Source organism: Pelodiscus sinensis, chromosome 12 (assembly GCF_049634645.1).
Source record: "Pelodiscus sinensis isolate JC-2024 chromosome 12, ASM4963464v1, whole genome shotgun sequence".
Taxonomy (NCBI): Eukaryota; Metazoa; Chordata; order Testudines; family Trionychidae; genus Pelodiscus; species Pelodiscus sinensis.
The window spans coordinates 3,363,894-3,382,438 of record NC_134722.1 but is presented as its reverse complement, the minus strand read 5'-3'; the positions used below and the strand labels follow the sequence as shown (position 1 = coordinate 3,382,438).

Here is an 18,545-nt window from a genome sequence, read left to right as displayed (position 1 = left end):
TGCACACAGCCCGTCCCTCTGTGGTTCTCAAGAGAGTCTTTAGGACTCTCCTCTGTTGCACATTCTGGTGCAGAGGGTAGAAGCTTCTCCATTGCTCCTCAGTTTATTTCACATTAAGCAGAGCGTTTCTGCCGCCATTTTCATTCCATTTTCCAGCCAACTATACAGTATCCAAGAGAGTCACGTGCGATTCAGTTCTTGTAAGAGCTGCTATGTCCTAAGATATTGCGTGTTTCAGGTGTTCAGGGTAGCACACACTTTCTGCTTAATGTGAAATAAACTTCTCTCTCTAACAGGACACCTCATGTGTCCGTGGGTTGCTAAGGTCACCTGTCCACTTGGGCATCGCTGGTTTCAGGTTCCGTGTCGATGCCTGCGTCTTTCATCGGCTGGCATCAATGCCACATCCCTCCGATCTACCATTTCCAAGTTTGCAGGAACACCATCAACATTTCCCGGACATGGCTGCTGGCATGTTTCTGCCTCTGAACTCAGGGTCTCTGCGCTGTACACAGCTTCTGGTCCCACCACAGCATGCGGCTTATCTCCACTCCTACGATCAAACTGGAGAAATGGGCTGAGGCAAACAGGATGAAGTTTAATAAGGACAAATGCAAAGTCCTCCACTTAGGAAGGAACAATACGTTTCACACATACAGAATGGGAAGTGACCGTCTAGGAAGGAGTATGGCAGAAAGGGATCTAGGGATGACAGTGGACCACAAGCTAAATATGAGTCAGCAGTGTGACGTTGTTGCAAAAAAAGCGAACATGATTCTGGGAGGCATTAACAGGAGTGTTGTGAGCAAGATATGAGAAGCCATTATTCCGCTCTACTCTGCGCTGGTTAGGACTCAGTTGGAGTACTGTGTCCAGTTCTGAGCACCACATTTCAAGAAAGATGTGGAGAAATTGGAGAGGGTACAGAGAAGAGCAAGGAAACTGATGAAAGGTCTAGAGAACATGAGCTATGAAGGAAGACTGAAAGAATTGGGCTTGTTTAGTTTGGAAAAGAGAAGACCGAGGGAACATGAGAGCAGTTTTCAAGTATCTAAAAGGGTGTCACAAGGAGGAGGGAGAAAAATTGTTCTTCTTGGCCTCTGAGGACAGGACAAGAAGCAATGAGCTTAAACTGCAGCAAGGGAGGTTGAGATTGGATTTTAGGGAAAACTTCCTAACTGTCAGGATGGTTAAACACTGGAATAAATTGCCTGGGGAGGTTGTGGAATCTCCATCACTGGAGAAATTTAAGAGCAGGTTGGATAGACACCTGTCAGGGATGTCCTAGACGGTGCTTGGTCCTGCCGTAAGGGCAGGGGACTGGACTCGATGACTTCTCGAGGTCCCTTCCAGTTCTATGAGTCTATGATCGGAATCACCAGAGTCCACATCCTGCCCTCCTTTGGATCTCTTCTTGTGCTGCTTTATCTTGTTCTCAGCAGTGTCCCCTGGAAGCTGGGCCCTTGCGCAGCTGCTCAAGAGAGAGTCCAGTGCCACCCAACTATTAGCAGAGCACTACGCTAGGTTTTTGTTTCTAGTGGTGGTGCACATGCCTTGGTGCACATACAAAATTTATTCCACCCACAGATGCAAAAGACTAAAGGAAACAGTGGCTTCTGCTGTGGCGGTTTACAGGGCGGGGTGTCTGTCACAGGGAAGTAAAAGGCTGCAGTGAAGAACTCGAAAACTTCCTTTTCCATCTTCTGCTTTTACTGCACAGATCGGACTGGCCCTTTTCCTTTCAGGTCCCAGTAAGATCTTAATCTGACAGCTTCCCTCACCCCACCAAGGTTCCTGGTGCTCTGTCTCCTGGCAAGAGGGCACCGCCCTGCGCTTTCTGAGCCCAGCGATTGTTCCCATGAGCAGCAGATGTGTGAGAACGTTCTGAGACCAGTTCAAAGCCTTCCTTCCTCTTCTCTTTCCCTGTATGGTGGGGTGACTGCCCCACACTGGCCAGAAAGGGTTAAAGCAGGCTGGAGGGAGCCTGCAGAGAGTCCTGGCCAATGAGAGAGGGGCTTTTAAGGAGCCAACCAGAGGGTGGCTTGTTGAGGCAGCCTGGTATATAAGGAGCTACTCAGCAGGTGAGAACAGTGAGGTCCTGAGCAGGGAGGGTGCAGGGCCTGTTCTGTGGGCAGGATGGCAGAGCGGTGCTGGGCAGGCTCCGGGGAGCCAGAGACAAAGGTGCCAGGCTGTGGCCTTGTGACAGGGGCCAGGAGGGTGCAAAGGGCCACAGGGGAAGTGGCCTGGGAAACAAGAGGCAGAGAAGGGGAGGAGAAGAGGGCAGGACAAGGCTGCTGTCAGAGCATCACTGGAATGGGACCCAGAGTAGTGGATGGACCTGGGTCCTCCTCTTCCCACTCGCATCTCACCTTGCCACCAAGGCGTGGCCCATACAGACTGTGGCTTGCCCCAGAGACAGAGGGGCTGGACTTGGAGGCCACAGCTGGCCACGGAGGCAGCAGAGACCGCGGACTGCTGCTACAGCTCCCACAAGGGGGTGTGAGAGACCAGTGTCATGGACCTGAAGAGGATGCCGGGAGCGACGTGAGTCTAGAGCAAGAGCATGGACTACAGGCAGTGACACACCAGCCCAAAGGGGGCGCCCTGTTGAGTAGGCCCTAATTCCCCAGCACAACCAGCAGGAGGCGACACCATTTCTCGGCTTGGTCCCCTGGTGTGGATTCCACGTTCGTACGTAAAGCCCGTGCCAGACAAGGCGAGTCTTCCCGCTGGTGAACAGAACGGTGAGAACTCCGGAGCCTCATGTATGGTACAATTGCAGGCCGAGATTTCCTTATTCGGAGAGCCCTTCCAGTTTGGCTTCCGCTCTGTTGACAAGGTTCTCAGCCTGGCCAACAGTTTGGGGTGGCCTTTCTAACTATCCACTGCCTTGTGATATGCGGTTGTGTGGGGGTGGGGGGGGACCAGCAGACCAAATTCATCCGGCTCATGGGCCACTGAGATATGTTGCGCATCTGCCATGAAGAAGATGGGGTTGCGTGAGACTAATAATGCTGTACCCGTCTCACTACATTATTATCCAACTGTGGGTATTGATCTTGAAGGATCCTTGCAGGGCAAACACATTTTCCAAGATCTTGCCTGCCACGGTGTGAGGAAGGTTTGAACGAGCTTAGCAAAGTGATCAGCTGTCATGAAGACGCATCCATAGTTTCCTTTGCTTCTCTCCAGACGTCAGAAGCCTATTGATACGAGCTCAAATGGTTCTGTTATAACTCCGTTAATTAGCAGAGCTCCAGCTGGTGGGCGAGTTTTTTGCTTGACTCTTGCCCAAACTCTGGTGACATAATGTTTGCTGTCCTCCTTCAGCTGTGATAAGCAAAACTGATCTCTTGGGAGACTGATTCCTTGGTCTGCTTCTATATGCTTCCATCTTGCCACGTACTTCTTGATGACAGGTGGTTTAATAACGTGACTTTCCAGTAAAAAGTATTCCATCTGCATCCAAAAGCAATCGGACATCGGATCTCTCCACGTTCTCACATGTTCCCTTGGTTGGCTGGTTTGAGTCCCCAGGCTTAGAGGAAAGAATTGTACCCATAACTGGATCTTTCTTCTGTGTTGGCAAGATGCCTTCTTATCAAATAGGCCTTCGGGTGGTTAATAGCCTTGGAGAAGGCTTTTACGGCCAGAGGTAGTAATAGCTGCTCACCAAGGGTACATCTACCCTGTGCAGCTATTTCGGGATACTGGTAGTATCCCGAAATAGCTACCCCACATCGTAACAAGCCGCCCATTATTTCAAAATATTTTTCAAAACAGATGTACTATTTCGGCATCCTTGGAACCCTCCTTTCATGAGGGTTAAGGGAAGTCTCGAAATAGGGCATTATTTCGAAATATAACACAGGTTAATAACACAACTAATAGTTTGCATGTCTCATCTAAGCATCCGTCGTACGATTTTTTTCTGTATCGAGGGGCACGCTGGATAAAGCATCTCCCTCCACATTAGATTTCGCTGGGCTGCATCTCTCCTTAAAGTGAGGATGCTGCATCTCTCCTTAAAGTGAGGCTGCGTCTACCCTGCAGGGCTTACCTCGAAATAAGCTGTACAGCTTGAGTTACATCAGTTGCGTGCCTTATTTCGAAATGGAGCCCTCTTCCCTTGACTTCCCTTACTCTTCATCCAATGAGGGTCACAGGAGCCAGAGTACAAAGTTCTCCAGCGTGGCAGTCCTTTGACATTATTTCAGAATAACTGCCGGCTGTGTAGACGCAGCCTAAGTTATTTTGAAATACTGTTGCTGTGTAGACGTACCCTAAGAACGCGCTAGTTCTGCAATGCACCAGCCTGCTGTGGCATTCATTTTGGCAGTGGTGAAAATCGAGGTTAGCAGGTTGTTATCGCTGTAAAGCATGATGAATTACATGTAGTAGAGGTTGCCAGTGAGAAACGCCAGCCTTTCTGAATGAAGGAGATAATTCTTCTCTCCAGCAGTTAATGTTCTTGACCCTGAAGGAATTAGGTGCAGTTTTACACTCTCAGATTACCCCTGATGTTAATATAAGACCTAATACCGCATTGGAAACCTCTCCAGGAAGGATAAAGGGTAAGGCAAAATTGAGAGAGGTTATTAGTGGTGTCTCTACCAAGCATTTAATCAGCTGGTCTAAAGCGTTTTGGTGTTCCTAGGGTATCTCTTCAGATCGCTTGCCTTGCTTTTTGGCTTCAGCTTTTTTGGGTCCAGTTTTGTCAGCATTGTGCGTCAGATTCCAAGGGAACCGTCAACAAGCCAGAACGGAGTTTTGCTATTGGAGAAGTCTTGAATATACATTTGATAGCTGGCGATGAAGGCTAGCAGCTTGCCAACTTCCCCCTACGGAGTCTGGTAGTTTCTCTGCAAGACCACGAACTGCTGAGGTGTCAGCTGGAGTCACCGTACCGCCTCTCCCAAATAGCATACCTCCCTCTTAAAGAGCTCCTATCTCGGCCTTGTCTACACTGGCATGTTTTGTTGCCAAAAAATGTACAATACCATGCGATTTTTGTCCTGAGAAACACCCAGTTTTGGCAACAAAAAGTCCCCCCTCCCCCCTGAGACACGTTTGCCTTTTCCCCTCCCATTATTATTGGCAAAGAGCCAGTGTGCTAATTGCTGTTTGTTTTTGCTTCCGCCCATATCCCACAATGCCTGCCCTGATGGTCGTGCTCAGTGTGTTGTGATCTCTGCTGCCCTGCAGGCATGCACCTCTCTCCGCTTTCAAAGCTCCGGGAAGCTGAGTGAGCTGCTTCGTTCGGGGAGCAAACAAAGAGCAAATCACTGGAGTGCTCCTGTTCTGCCCTGCTAGGAACCCAGCGGCAGGGGGAGGGCTGGAGAGACTGCTGTGCTGCTTTGACACTCCTCAGCCTGGCGAGCTCACAGAGCAGCTCTGCCTTCCCACCGCACTGCACTGTGGGATGCTTACCCACAATGCTTTGCTCTGTCTGTCACCAAGGGGCGCTAGCAACATGGCCATGAAGCCTCAACAATGGGAGGCGGGACTTTTGCACGTCGCCAGCACTTTTGTCACCAAACCTTCCCCGTGTAGACATGGCCCGAGAAACTAAATTGCCAAGTTTCCGTAACGGCTGCAGAGCTCTCCTGTGCACAAGGGCGCTGTCCAGGTAAGGGACACCCACACATTCAACAAGGCACTCTGCCACATGCCGCAGGGGGCGGGATGTTCAAACTCCAGCCTGCTTAAGACCGCCCTCTTATCGCAGAGCATCGAACCTCACCTATCTGGCCCCTTACGCTCTGCAGTTGCCACGCCCACTTGCCGGGGAGAAAGAGGGCAGTTGCCCCCAGGGCCCAGAGATGCAAAGGCAGAAGCAGCCGCTGGAGCCCCTAGCTCCTTAGCATCGAGTCCATACAGTGTTGGGGGGAATTTAGCAAGTCTGGGAAGCTGCAGCATGAGCTGACTTTCTCTTGAGGATGGTGAAGTCCTTGGACGTATCTCTAAACAAAACCAAGATGGGGGTGCTGGGGTCTGGGTGGTGCTAAGGGCTGACTGTCCTCGGCCACACCCCTTTCATCCTAGCCCATGCCCCTTCAATCTTAGACCACGCCCCTCTGGGGCATGGAACCGCCCCCACTCCACACCTTGCCCGGGGCCTGCAGTGACTGTCAGCCTCGCTAGCAATAACAGTCCACCCTCGGCAGTGTGTGAAACGGCTCTAAAGGGACAGATCTGGCTAGCTGGGCTCCTCACTGCAGTAAATGCTTAGCTCTTTGTTTCCTCCTCAGTCGTGTACAAATGCCACCCCAAAGGGCTCCCCCAGAGGCTGCGTCGGTCACAGGAGGGCTGGGGGAGGGTCCGTGATCCCGCCTGGCTGTACAGCCTACGAGTCAGAGCAACAGCAAGCATTGCCAAGCTGCAGATGGCTTGCAAAGCTGCCATCTCCCCCCTCGCTTGAGTGGAGGGCGCCCGTGGTGCTGGGCAGCCGACGGAGAGGCTCCGGGCTCATGCCTAACCCGTGCTGGCGCGTTTCATGATTTTGCCAGCGCCTGGATCTGTGAGTCTCGACTTCCATGAAAAAGACACCGTTTCTTAGCCCGCAGGGCTGCGGCGAGACGCTGAAGAGCACGAAGGGAACACGGCGCAGAAAGCAGCAGGCACGGGAAAAGGACCCAAAGTGCCATGCTGGTTGAATGTCTCATGCTTTGGGGCCTGGCCTCATGATTTTTTTTTTTAAGGCTCCGGATCAGAGTCCCCTCTTATTTTTTTTTAATCCATGTGTGGAATAAATTTTATGTGCACTGAGACGTGCGGATGCGCACCACCAGTAGAAATACATGCTGCCAGCTGCGGACACTCTGGCTTCCCTGTGATGGGTCAAAGAGCAGCTCCCTTTTTAGGAGCAGCCAATACACTGTATTTCTGACCTGCTCCCTTGCCCCCGCTCCCCAGGTAGGGGAAGTTTCTCAGTGTAATCAGGAGATGCCATATTTCCCATCTGAAACTTTGTGCATGAGGCTGTGTCTGTCTTAATCTCGGCGTCTAAATCCAGCTCGCAGCTAATCCCAGGAGCTGAGTCGCAGACCGCGTGTGCCGCTCCTCTTTTAATTTCGTTTGAAACAGACGCGCCCCCGCCCCCTGCTCATTTCCCAGCTCTGTAATTCAGTGCGGAATGCACGGAGGAGATAAGCGACTTGTTGGGAGCCAACGGGCTGGAGAAGACAGCTCACCCGCATTCGCGAGTTATCGCTCGCTGCAGCTGCATCCGTCTAGGTGACATCTGCTAAACAGGAAGTGCCTCTTGCCAGTTTCTTTTTTCTTAAGCAAAAAAAGGGCTGGTGGTTTTTGTTGAGTTTTTGTTTGTTTGTTTTGTTTTCCCCCTTTTTTCTTATTTGTTCGGGGCTGGTCTTTGTGGATCTGTATTCGTTTCTTTGGAGTCACAAAGCCACCGTGGGAGCGAGGTTTCGTGTTGGTAACTGTTGAAAGCCCAGGTTCTCAGCACTAGCTTTTTGGAGGCAGCACGTTGGCCTGCGTGGTGTGGGAAGGGAGTTTGTGGCCTCCACAAAACTTTGAATAAGACTTAAACTCAAGTAATTTTGCCACAGCAAACTGTGGCTGTGTCCCTGACCATCTTGGCTAACAGCCTCTGAGAGACCTGTCTTCCCTGAACTTATCTAGCTCTTTTTCAAACCCAGTTATACTTTTGGCCTTACAACATCCCCTGGCAGGGAGTTCCACAGGTTGCCTGTGTGTTGTGTGACGCAAAACTTCCTCCACCATTTTGGCAGTAGGCAGGCTTGCCAAACAAACCTTTATCGGAGCTGCAGCCTGCGTGTGTGCCCCCTAACCGAGCCGGACTGGAGGAGGTCCCACGCAGCCCTCAGCGATTCGGGGGTCTTCTCTCTTTCCTCAGCACCAGGGCAACATACCCAGCTCCGTCCTTCCAGCCGCTGCCCGGCTCTGCTCCCTCAGGGCTTTCAGGGCCCAGAGTCCTTGCTGTGCAGCCTTACTGGCATTTCCAGAAAGCTCTTCACTGTATCCCGCAGCCTCTGGCATGAAGTCATTTCCAATCTCCCAGAGACGGCTGGTGTGTGACCTTCCAGGAGGGCTGGGCCTACCCCCACCTCTCCTCCTGCTAGTGAGGCGAGACTGGAAGAACGTGAAGCCGACGTCTGCTCCTTTGTAGCCAGGGTCCCGAGCGAATTAGCAATACCCTGCTCTCCGGCCAGGCCTGTCTGGGCCTCGTTCACACACCCTGGCACGTTTTACCCAGACTCCCTCAGCAGCGCTTGGCTGTCTCTCCTCCTTCTGCCAGGGCAGAACCGTCTCCTTCCGTGTGATGCCCTTCAGCAAAACCACATTCAGAGGTCCGACCACCTCACAGATTTACGTGGTATAAGAACACAAGAAGGGCCATGCTAGGTCAGACTGGAGGTCTGTCTAGCCCAGGACTCTGTCTCCCGCCAGCAGCTGGGGCCGGAAGCATCAGAGGGAATGAAGGGAACAGGGCAGTTATCAAGGAATTCATCCCCTGGTGCTTAGTCCTGGCTTCCGGCAGTCAAGAGGTTTAGGGACACTCAGAGCAGGGGATGTTCCCTCTAATCTTTTCCATCCATGTGCAGAATAAATGTTATGTGCACCAAGGCATGTGTGAATATGCACCACCAGTAGAATTAAAACCTACCTGTGGGCACTCTGCTAATCAGCTGGGCGGCACCTGAATTTTCCCTGAGCTGCAGCACAAGCGTCCAGCTTACAGGGAATGCTGTCTGTGTCTCTTACCATCTTGGCTAATAGCCTCTGAGAGACCTGTCTTCCCTGAACTTATCTAGCTCTTTTTTGAACCCGGTTATACTTTTGGCCTTACAACATCCCCTGGCAGGGAGTTCCACAGGTTGTCTGTGCGTTGTGTGACACAAAACTTCCTTTTTGTTTTTGTTTGAAACCTGCTGCCTATTAATTCCGTTGGGTGACCCCTGGTTCTGGGTTATGTGCAGGGGTAAATAACATTTCCTTAGTCCCTTTCTCCACACTGGTCACGATTTGATAGAACTAGTCAATAAGTAGCAGCAGGAGGTGGGCTTTCCGGGAGGTGTTGGAAATGTGATGCAATGCAGCTGAGCCCTGCACACCAATTCCTTGTCGCCCGTGGCCGATTTGGAGTTAGTAGGGTCCTTTGCTAAGCTTCCTTTTTGCCCCCTGCCACTCTGAGACCCAGCCAAGATAAAGAAATTCTCTCTTATCTCCCCCTTCCCTCCGTTTTTCATTCCCTTTTTTTAAAATTTCCCTCTCCTCCTACGTGATAAGCAATGGGAAGTAAATGAATATCAAGTGAGATACCTTTGAATGTTTTTGTTGTCTAACTCCCCCCCCCCCCCCCCGATCTCTTGAAAATTGCCCCAGCTTTGATCTTTCCAAAGATCAGGGTAACAACCCTTCCCCTGTCCCCCTGAATGGAGTTCTTGGGCACCGTGTGAGAACTGCGGGCCTCGAGGAAATCTCATGTCTGCCTCGCACAGACGTGCAGAAAGGAGAAGTATAGATGATGTGCAGCAATAGTTTTTTGACTTTCCTTTGCATGACACGCAGGAGGGGCCACCCAACTCAGCCGGCCAGATAAGCAATTTGATCAACCTCAGATGCTCTGATCTCTTGTTGGGGCTGAATCCTGTTCCCCTTGAAATCAAAAGGCATTCTGCTCCTGAGTTCAGTGGGAACGGACTTTGGCATTTGGAGAGGGAAGAACAAAACTGGGCCAGAGCCCCCCCCCACCCCTACGTCCCCGGCCAGGCTGGAGCAGCCCCCTATCTTCGTGGGGCAAGGGGGAGGGGGCTGCTTCAGGGTGCTGGTTAACCATACTCAGTGAGCATTACCTAGTAAGGCTTATCAGTTAACTGGTTAACTAGTTAACCATTCACACCCCTATTGGCAGCGTGTGACCGTGGGTTCCTGCACTGCCTCTCCACTCCAGGAGCTGGCTGTGTCATTGGGCTGTGGCGGGATTAACTCTCCCCTTCTGCTCGGCCAAATCACACCCCCGTAGCAGCAGGCTGCTTGCCAGCCCTCCCACTTGGACGGGGTGGCGCTGGCTGCATCAGCCTCTTTAATGAGGGGACTTGAAGGAGCTGGCGTTGCACTGCCAACACCTCCAGCCCCGGCGAGAAATCAATGCGAATGAAGAGAAGTCAATCCGGCATAGCCTGCTGCCGCTCAGTCACACGCCCAGCCTCTCAGACGGCTTTATCAGCCGGGGCGCAGAGCTGGCTTGCTGGGCAGGGAGCGCGCGCCCGTCCCGTTTACGCCAGTCCCCAGGGCAGCGGGCACAGGGGCGGCCCATCGCTCCGGGGCCCGGGTGGGAAATGAAACTAACAAAACCACTGACATGGGTCTTCCAGGTCACTCTAATTCAGGGGCGGGGAACTTAAGGCTCCGGCCCCCGACTTCCCTGGATTTGGGGTGGATGGGGAGAGACTCGAGGCGCGTGGCTAGATGCAGGAGACGGTGCCCTTGCGTTGGTTCCCGTGGGAGGGGCGCCAGGGATCACCGTGGAGACGGGGCCCAGCTGGCACCCACTGTGGAATGGAAATGCTGGCGGGGCCAGGGCCAGCCGTCCACAGGGCTCTGTGCTGCCCGAACATCGCAGCCAGTCCCCTCCTGCCTCGGCTCCCCTGGTGCAGGGCCCGTCCTGGAGGCTGCACAGACAGAGCGCTAACGTGGCTTGGCCGCATTCAGGCCGGGAGTCTGTGGCAGAGCCAGGAACAGACCCGCATCCCCTGGGAGCAAGCCCCGGGCCGGGCCTTCCCCACAAGCCGCCCTCCCATCCTGGGCCACTCGGCACAACCTGCCGGCCCCGGGCCCGGTTCTCACGGGGACAAGGCTCCGCTGAACGTTGGCCTGCAACCCAGCTCAGCCCCCAGCCTGGAGGAGGGAGCCAGGAGGGGACAGATGTGAGTACAAGGCCTTTGGGTGAGGGGGCGCATGTACTGGAGGGAGGGGGTGGAGTCGAGTATGGCGGGTGAGCAACGGGGTGGATAAAAGCCGATGGAGGAGAGGATCTGTGGCTGGGGTGGGCACACAGACAGGCGGCAGGAGCAGGGTGAGGAGCAGAAGGGTGTTTAACTACTAGACCTCACTTCCCTCCAGAACCCAGAATGGACCCAGCACTGCTGGGACTCCTCACTCAGCCAGTGGGTGTGAATCCCAGCGTCCCAAAGGGCGGGTCTCAATCCCGCCGGTGCGCCAGGCGCGTAGCCGCCTGCTGCTGCTGCCCATTGCACGGCTAGCTCAAGGGGGCGGCTTTCCAGGTCCCGGCCCTGCGGCTGGCCTGTCGTGGGGGCTCAGGACGGCTCCACGGGACGGAATTGCTCGCGGTTCAGCTCGCTTGGCCACACACATAGGAAATTGCCCCAAACCCTCTGTGAGCGACGGGAAGGTTGCCAAGTCACACGCCGGGCAGACAGGAAACGCCAGAGTCGAGGTGGGCTGCGCAAGGCCTCTTGTGAAGCCGACTTTAATCGCCCGGTGGCCGGCTGCCCTTTCACCAGGACCCTGCCTCGTTCTGTGCACAGTAGTGAAAACTACCCTTCACAAGCGACCCCATCACCTCCCTCGGTCCAAGCCTTCCACCTTCCCTTGCTGGCCCCCTTGCCTCCCATGTTGGGGGTAAAGGCAGCCGGGTCTCTGCTCAGGGTTTTTGGCCACTGTTACCCATGGAGGCTAAGACGGTGCAGCGCCCCAGGGTTAGCACTGGCATAGGCTGCTGTCGATGTAGATGTGCCGAGTTAGCCGACAGGCTGGTCCAACGTGCGGCAGAAGCCGTAGCCACACTAGAGTCCAACCCAGGTCGGCAGTGTGCAGCGTGCGCACCGCACGTGGCACGCACCATGATTTTGTGTGGCACATGGGGAGGCCACAAGCGGGACAGGTGGGGAGGTGAAGAAAGCAAACTTACCCCCGCCACGCGGGCCCTACACATGGAGCAGCGTTCCCCCCTCCCCCCCGTGGAAAAGTCCTGCCCGCTGCTGGGCATCCCCCTCAGTTGCTCCCATGGGGCAGGCTGCAGATTAGGCTGTAGGGAGCCCGGCCGGGCAGGTCGGGCTCTCGTGGTGCACAAGCGGCCGGCACCTTCCCCCTTCCCTGGCAGCAGGTTAGGCTGCGCTGTGCCCGGCGGCGGTGGCGGCGGCGGCACCGGGGCTGAGTACCCTGCACACACAGGTGGGGGCCCTTCGGGGCTTTGCACCCCCAGGGACTCGGCCGGGGGGCACGCAGATCCGTCCACAGAAGGGAATAAGGTCACGCCACTTCTGAAAGGTCTCTGATCCCTGGCCCGTCCCCTACTGTCCCCAATGGAGCCGTGTCACCTTAGCTGGGAAATTGTGGCCAAAACTGGTCTGGACCCAGCCCGGTAGGTTCCTGGATGCAGGGAGTTTGTCCTTAGTCTCCCTGGCAGGCCCCTGTGCGTACCGAGGGGTTTGAGGCTGTCTAGTCAGTATCCCAGTGATTACTGGGAACCGAGGCACGGTGGGAAGTAAGGGGTGTTGCTCACTGGGATCCCCTGGCACGCTTTCCACGTTCCCAGGCTGCAAGCAGGGCCCTCTCTCCCTGCCCCGCCCTGCTCCAGTGCACCTCGGAGATAACAGCCCTCAGCCCCGAAGCCAGCGCGCAGGCTGGGCCACAGACCAGCCGGTGTTATCACTCCCTTCCTCGTGGCGAGGAAATCAGGAAGTTTGCAGAGCTACCCTGCCACTAAAATAAACACTGCTCCTGCCAGCAGCTGGGCGGTATGTCCTGCCACCCCCGGCAGCGGCCAGAGCTCCCCGGGCATGGCCCTGCCGGTTAATAGCGCGTGCAAAGGGGCGGCTGCCCAGCGGCGCGTGTCCTGAGCCGAGCTCCAAAGCTGGCCGCAGGGAGACCCTGCATTTGCGAAATCGCCGCAGACGGGGAGGGAAATGCTCCAGGCCACAGGGCAGGGGGGCGCGAGAGAACTCTAAGAATCGCGGAGAACCACACTCTCCATCTTCAGCAACACGCAGATCCAGCCCCGGATAAACTAGCTGAAGCCTTTCCATGCCTCTCCTTGCGGGGGGCCCTCCCACGCCCCCGGCTGCAGGGCAGAGCTGGTAGCCCCATAGGACAGACGCGGAAGTGACCCCGAGGGGGTTGCCCAAAGTCACGCACGGAGCTGAGAATCCAAGCCGAATCTCCCGAGCCCAACCTGCACCTAACCGCTAGGCCAGCCTTCCTCTTTACAAGCTGACGGGAACGCGCCTCCCGACAATCAGACCCTTCCTTGACCCCTGCCAGGCAGGAGAGCAGCTGTTGTGCGATGAACCCATAAAAAGGGAGCTACCCACATGTCTGCCAGCTGGCACCCCGGCCACTCCGATACCCTGGAGATGGGCAGGCGCTAAGACCCTGGGTAGACCCTGCTGAGAAGTTCCAGTGGCTTCCTCTCGTCGTTTGCCGACCGTCAGTGTCCCAAGGCTGGGACCGGGTCTGGGAGGTGATTGGAAAGTGCCCCACAGGTGCAGGAAACCCTGCGGTGTAAATTAAAATAATCTTCCCCGAGGAGACTCCCCCCATCACCCTGTGTTCACCGCCGGGGACGAGAGCATCCTGATGCTCCCCTCTCCCACCTTTACTCTAGTATGGTGCTGTCCCCATTCCTGCTCTGCCCTCTTACCCGCCCACGGTCTTCCTTGGGCTCGCAGGCAGAGCTCCCCCTGAAGCCAAGGAGCAAAGAAACCACAGAGCCCTGAGGCAGGAAACGATCCATGACGGACGTGGCACTGCTCCTGGCAAATCAGAGCCAGCGGTCCTCGCTGAGTCCCAGCAGGCAGCGGGGTAACTCCTGGCCCTGTTACTCCAGCAGGCAAAGGGTTAACTCCTGGCCCTCTTACTCCAGCAGGCAGCGGGGTAACTCCTGGCCCTGTTACTCCAGCAAGCAAAGGGGTAACTAAGTCCTGGCCCTGTTACTCCAGCAGGCAGAGGGGTAACTCCTGGCCCTGTTACTCCAGCAGGCAGAGGGGTAACTCCTGGCCCTGTTACTCCAGCAGGCAGAGGGGTAACTCCTGGCCCTGGTAGTCCCAGCAGGCAGCGGGGTAACTCCTGGCCCTCTTACTCCAGCAGGCAAAGGGTTAACTCCTGGCCCTCTTACTCCAGCAGGCAGAGGGGTAACTAAGTCCTGGCCCTGTTACTCCAGCAGGCAGAGGGGTAACTCCTGGCCCTGTTACTCCAGCAGGCAGCGGGGTAACTCCTGGCCCTCTTACTCCAGCAGGGAGTGGGGTAACTCCTGGCCCTGTTACTCCAGCAGGCAGAGGGGTAACTCCTGCCCATTCCCATGGCTGCACTGGGTGGAGCAGGCAGCAGGAACAGGGCCGGGAACAGGCTTAGAGGAAAGGCTGGGGACGCCGTCACACACCCAGTCCCCTGGGCCAGGTGCCCTGACAGCCCTGGGGAGCTGCAGGATGTGTGGGTCACCGGCGGGTGGCTCGGTGGCACCTGGGGGTGGGCGTCCCATGGGCTCACAGCTGCTGTTCCTTTGCTCCCCAATTCCCTCTTCCCGCAGGACACGCTCAGGGGGCGGGCGGCCTGGGGGAAGGGGGCAGGTGACCGGGTGTATTGGCAAAGTTTTGCTCTCTGCATGGGGATCTGCCGGCCCTGGTCCTGGGGATTTCCCTGGGCAAGCCAGGCCGCCTGCCGGGCGCCTCGCCCAGCTGGAAGTTGCTGCATAGTGGCCAGATGCAGGGAGGTCCCCTCTTCCTCCCTCTCTTCCTGCGTCCCCTGCCACCCAGGCTGACTCCACTCCCCCTGCCAGGTGCGTGGTTCGTCTGCCGCGTGATTTCTTGGGCCACTCCCTTGCTCCCGTGGTAGGGACCCGGGAAGGGGAGCGTCAGGCCAGGCTGCCCGCTTGCCTTCTGGGCCCCTGGCCTGGCGCTTAGCCCAGCTCAGAGCAGGCCTGAGTAACGTCCCCTTTTGTTGCCCCTCGCAGGGCTGCCCAGGACGGGCCTCCGGCCCCGATGGGAAAAGCCACCTGCTGCTGGCCACTGGGGTTGGATCCCCGCTGGGGTTGGCAGGTTTTGCCAGAATCCAAAGCAGACGCCCAGGACCCTGGGGCCACCACAGACGCTCGCCAGTCCCAAAGTCAGTTACTAAGCGCAACAGAACCGTGCAAGCCCTGCGCTCAGGAGAGGCGGGGAGAGCACAGGCCTGGGAGCCAGGACTCTGCTGCGGGCACCTCCTGCCTCTGACACCGACTGCCCTCCGTGGCCCTGGCTAAGTCACTTTGCCGGCCCCTCTCCCTGCGGGCTGAGAAGCTGAGCTAGGAAATATTTCAGAGCCCATGAAGGAGAGGAAAGACTGTCCACAATGACCCGTTCCTGCTGCCCTCCCTGGTGCTGCTCCTGCGCATGGGAGGACAGGCCAGAAAGGTGCCGTCCTGCCTCAGGAGCAGGCGTTCTCGAGAAAGGGCCGAGAGATTTCCAGGACAATCCACCCCCACCCCATTCAAATGCCAAGTGGGCAGGGGGCACAGCTTCTGAAAGGGGTCCGGGGCTTAGCCTAGCTCCCCCGCGGAACGAGTCACACCCCTGCCGCTGTTGCCAAAAAGGCGATGGTCATTCTGGGGCGTCTGAGCGGGCATAGGACACGGGGGGGGGAGGTCATGGTCCCGCCTGGTGAGCCTGCACCCCGGTGGGGGGGCCGCACAGCAGGGAAGATGGGGACTAACTGGAGGAAGTCCAGAGGCGCGCAACGAGAATGAGAGAACCTACCCTAGGAGGAAAAGTGATCCCTGCCTGCAAGCCTGGCCTGTTCTGTTGGTCCCAGCCCGAGATCGTTGTTCTCTGTGTCCGTGGCAGGCCGGGGAAGTGACCTGGGGTTAGCTAGGAGGATGGCCTGGGTGTATGTGGCCCTGCCTCGAGGCAGGGCGCTGGACTACATGATGTCTCGCCTCCTCCCAGCCCAGCTGCTCCATCATCCTCACCCCCTGGAGTTGCGTGGGATGGGCCCAGCCGTCCCTGCATTTCCTGTTGCCTCCTTTGCTTAGGGGGCGGCAGGGCCTTTCCCCTGCCTCGAAATCTCCCACTGGCCGGGCGTGGTGGGAGCATTTCCCACCATGGCCCATCCACGTGGCTCCGAGTCCCTTTGCCCTGCTGGCCTGCGCCCTCTACCCCGCTAACGCTGCCTCTTGCTTGCGGCACAACTTACCAGGGACCCCTCGGATCCCTGACGACCATGCTGCGGGGCTGCCCCAAGTCCTTCCTGGTCTCTCCCGCCTGCCCTAACTCCGTAGCACAACTCTGCCTGGGAAGGAGGGCGTCGGGGAGAAGCGAGTTAGGGATCCACGTCTCCGGCCACGGAGCAGGCACTCCAGTGGCCACCATGATACTGATGCGCCTTCGGGACCGGCGCTGGCGGGGCCGGGTCTTGATCTGATTACGCCAGAGTCCCTTGACTGGAGCAAGCGAGAGAGACTCTGGGGTACGTGAGCCCAGAATTGCTGCCGGGGAAGGAGTGGGGGAAAGAAAATGCGCTCCGGCGTGGCACGGCAGTGACCCGACCAGGAAAGAAAGCCGGGAGTAAATTCAGGATTTAAAACCCGTAAATAAAACAGGAACGAGCCTGATTAGTCAGGATGGAAATGTTAATTGCAGAGCAGCCTCTGCCAGCACCGGATGCACCTTCCTCCAGCTCGGTAGCAAAATCCCTCGGCTGGCCTGTGTCGCTCACAGAGTGGAGGCAAACAACCTGGCCAAAGATCTCTCTGCTCCAAACCCGGCTGCCGCCTGTGACTCCGCTGGACAGGTGGCCACCCGGCTGCTGGAGGACCCAGGTGGGTGTTCCCCTGGGCTCGGCTCTGCCTTGTCAGGCTGGTGCCCCTGGCCTGGCCTAGCCACTGAGCCACGCTGCCGGTAAGCGCCCGCCTTTGGAAAACAAGCGCATCTCCCACCTGCTGCAGGACCCTGGCACCGAATCCGGCACAGTGTTTGCCAGCCAGCGAGCGCAAGGGCTTGTCTGCACCCAGGGCTTCCCCGGCGATGAACAGCTGTCTGCCTAGTTCAGGCTGCTCCGCCACCCTGAAATCCTGTTTGCTCTACAGGATGAGTCAACATCTCCGCCCTCCGCGCGGGCGTAAACACAACGGCCGGCCTGGCAGCTGCGAGTGCCCCCACCTGCTCTGCCCAGGGTTGGCTTGTTCCACCGCCCGCCCTTTTACCTTTGCCGGGTCTCCTGGAGCTCCTTCCCCAGGCCCCATGGCAAGCGGACGCTGACCCTCGGGCTTCCAGCGCGGAAGAGCCTCCGGCGGGCTGCTAGCAGGGCCTTGTGGCTGCGGGCTGCCGAGATGCCCTCCGCCGTGCCAGGCCCTCTGACCCGGACCCGGGCTTGGCTGCAGCCGGTCTCTCTCAGATGCTCGCAGCCACCTGGCAGGGGAGACTGGTTCCGAATCCGCGCAGGAGGAGAGCTCCGGACTGCAGAGCAGAAAAGGCCGGCGAGGGCGGCTGGTTGTCTGTCCCTCGCCCCACGGGGCCCCCCTTACTGCTGCTGGGAGCGGGTCCTGCCAGGGGTCTGGGTGCTCATGTGACAGCCAAGGGGACTGGGAAAGGCTCACAGCTGCCGGCTGGTGATAACGCAGCGGGGGAGGGGACCGGGCAGCTGCGCCCCTGTTCTTCCCCCAACAGGAACCATCTGTGACCAAGCCCAGCTCTGTCTTCCCTGTCACCCATTCCGGTCTGACTTTCCAACTACTTCCCCTTCGTGCCGGCTTCACTTCCCCACGCCGCCCGCGGGGCCCGCGCAGGCTGGCGTGTCATGGGGGCAAGTTCTCGTTTTCCTGCGGGGAGGGAAGGGGGCTGGGAGCAAAGCCGGGAGCAGGAGCTCTTGGTGCTGGTGTAACCCGCACGCCTAGTGTGGGTCACTGTCCCACGGAGTGGCCCTTAGACCACGTACAGCCAGAGCTAAGAACAAGGGAGCCCTGCAGCCGCAGCTGAGCGCCAGCTGGCTTTATAGCTCAAGCTGGACAAGCTCCTGCATTAAATGCCGGCGAACCCTGGTTCCAATCCAGCTGGTGGTGGTTACACAGGGCCTGTGGCTTCTCTGCCCAAAAAGCTGGGGGAGGCCTGAGAATGGGCAAGATAGTACTTGGCGTGGTGCGTGCCGTGGGCACGAGGGCACAGCTGTGCTACCCCACCTCGGCTGTGCACCCGTGCCCAGTTATGCAACTCCACTGCATGCGGGGCACTGTTGAGCGGGGCGGGGAGGGGAGGAATGGTCCCCCTATAAAGCTTGGCGATCTGCAGCCCAGAGGTTCTGACTTCTCCCAGCTGTAGGTGTTTCTTGGCTTCTGTTTGCTTGCCCTGGTGCTGGCGCCACGCTGGGGGAAGGAAAGGCAAGGGCTTGCTAGAGAGAGAGCCCGAAGGCTGTATGTGCCTCTGCAGGTGGGAGGGAGGAAACGGGTCCTAAAAATATCGCCGTGACTGCTGGCTCCCCGACGATGGCTCAGCAGATGGCGTGGTGCCGCCTGCCACCTGCGGAGCATTGTTCCCGCAGATGGCGTGCATGGTGTTTCCACTTTCACACGGCGG

At 57.2% G+C, this 18,545-nt stretch overlaps 1 protein-coding gene across 1 annotated transcript in view; it reads right to left on the bottom strand.

Moving 5' to 3' along the window:
• Nucleotides 1-17,691, bottom strand: part of CBFA2T3 (CBFA2/RUNX1 partner transcriptional co-repressor 3) — a 114,146-nt gene extending 96,455 nt beyond the window's left edge. The window contains exon 1 of the mRNA XM_075939859.1: nucleotides 17,180-17,691. The gene's annotated coding sequence lies outside the window, so the exon portion shown is untranslated. The remainder of the gene's footprint in view (nucleotides 1-17,179) is intronic.
• Between the last annotated feature and the right edge of the window lie 854 nt (nucleotides 17,692-18,545).